Source organism: Hordeum vulgare, chromosome 1H (genome assembly GCF_904849725.1).
Source record: "Hordeum vulgare subsp. vulgare chromosome 1H, MorexV3_pseudomolecules_assembly, whole genome shotgun sequence".
NCBI lineage: Eukaryota > Viridiplantae > Streptophyta > Magnoliopsida > Poales > Poaceae > Hordeum > Hordeum vulgare.
The window spans coordinates 274,266,524-274,269,007 of NC_058518.1; positions in this window are offsets into that span (position 1 = coordinate 274,266,524).

A 2,484-nucleotide genomic window follows, 5' to 3' on the forward strand; every position below is an offset into this window, starting at 1 on the left:
TGTATGCTCAGGGGCTACTAGTGTCCCTAATCCCTCGGCGGTACATGGGATCGCCTTCGAGGAGACCTCGGTTGAAGCGAGTTCGGATGCCCCAACCCTGTTGGGCTTTAAGGCCGGATCAGGGATGAGCAATGTCTTGATGATTGGATTCACAGCCTCGGAGGACAAAACCTTGAGGTTCGCACGCTCCTTCAATGGAGCAGAAAGCCATGTTGACACAAGGTCACCTAGGGGTCGGCGGTGAACTCTAGGCTCCCGAACCTGACTTCCTGACCTAGGGAAAGTTTCTGATCTCACCGAGGTGGTTGGCTGGATCGGCGTGAAGAACGATGCTTTCGAACGCGAAGATTTGTCCGGGGACGAACAAGTCCCTATTACGGACCTCCGCGCTGATCACCAGACATGCTATATAACCTTTTGGCGATCCTACAGTAGAACTTTCAATGAAAGCACCAATGTCGGTGTAAAAACCGGCAGATCTCGGGTAGGGCGTCCCGAACTATGGACCTTGGAACGATGGGTTGTAGGAAGAGGGGGAGATAACGGTTTACCCAGGTTCGGGCTCTCCTATGGAGGTAATATCCTACGTCCTGCTTGATTGCATTTATGAAGATGATAACAGAGTTGATCTACCTCGAGATCGCATATGCTAAACCCAAGATGATTTAGGATCTCCTTATACGGATATGGGTCCCTGGTTTGTATAGACACCGGGGTCCCGAGGGTTTACAAGTTACCGACTATAATCGGGAATAGATTAGTCGACCTATCTTTCTAAGCTTGGAGTCCACGCCAATCCTCAGTGCCTTCCTTACTTCGTATGAATTCATCAAATATCCGGACTCTGATGATCCGTTCCATGGGCCAGCGTCCCGAGGAACCCTTAGTCCAGGACTCCCTCACCCGTAACCTCTGGTTTGCGCGGAACTTCCGTCTGCGACACAACCCAGCCACCACGAGGTGTGCCATCTCTCTATAAAACATGGAACCGGCCTCGAACCTAGCTAGAACTTTCAGCCTTCCTGCATGCAGCCACTCGGTCTCAAGTGCCCATCTACCCCTTCGACCCCTATTTCGACCTAGACTATAAATACTACCCTCCTACCTCTGAATTAGGTTTAGCAATGTGTTGGCTCATAGTTAGTTGAGCATTGTTCCTTCCATATCCTTCTCCCTTGGAGTTGACTACCTTCACGTGAGAAGATCCTATTGATGGCAAGGCCCCTATTTAGGGAAGATCCCACGGGATATCAAGACCCTCTTCTCCAGAATGGAAGACTATTGTTTCTTGTATCCTTTTGTTTACTTTGGATCTATGTAGTGTGTTTCTATGGATCTAGTGGATGTGTGATCGGAGATCGTTATTGAAAGTTTCTATGTATCTTAGGTTTTCTCCCTTTCTCCCCTCCAAGTGTGAAAAGATCGACCCCCATGTGTTTTCCTTGTATCACTTGGACTATCGGTGATGGTCATTCTTCACTGTCACCTCTTGCTTTCCAGAGGTCTCCAATTTACCAATGTCACGGAGAAGGAAGAGGGAGAATGAAAATCCCCTACGAGAATAGACGGTACATCTCTCAAGTGGTTGTATATATATGGTATACACTCACTCTCACAAGAACTCTCATCTTTGTGTGGATTAGGAGTGCGTATTGTCCACTCGAAGAAAATAACAATTAAGTAGCTCATCCATGAAAAGTTCAAAATTTATCAAAATAATCAACATGATCTTTATTATAAATTGGACATATTGAGTGCGAGAAGTTAAGAAAAATGGAACTTAATCAACGTATAGCCAAAATGTTGGCAGTCATTATGAATTCCTCCATCATGAATAAAGTATGGTACTATATGTTGGTCCATATACAGTATGCGCCCTCTAGCACAAGCCATCAAATTTGAGCCATTTAATTAGAAAGATCCAATGACAAATCCTATAACAAACTTTCATAACAGTACATAGTATAACAAACTCTTACTACACTACCAAAATATTGCAAATGTACAAGTACAATAACTAAGAACTAATACAGACTACAATAAGAGAGAGCAAGGTGAGGTTACCGTGGCACACTATGACGACGGGGAGGGTGAGGAAAATGGTGGCAACGAATGGGGAGGTTGGTGGGGACAATGACAACGCTCGAGGTGGAGGAAGGCGAGGGTGATCGTTACAACAAGGACATTGGAGGTGGCAGCGAACGGCAAGGGGAAGGAGGTTTGTGGTGAGTGAGAGAGAAATACTTTCTGTATGTAGATAAGGTGTTAGAGTGGTTGTCGGTGTGAGCGGTTTTGTAGATAAGGTGGTACATAGTAGTCAGTGGCGATGGCTAGAACCCGTCACAACTACATTAAACTGGCGGGTGGCCTAAAAGACCCGCCACTGCAAACTTTTGGTATCTTTGAAAAAATAGGAAGCGGTCACCCAAATATAGTTATGGCGGACACATAATGTCGCCCGCCACTTCTTGCCCACGCACCAGT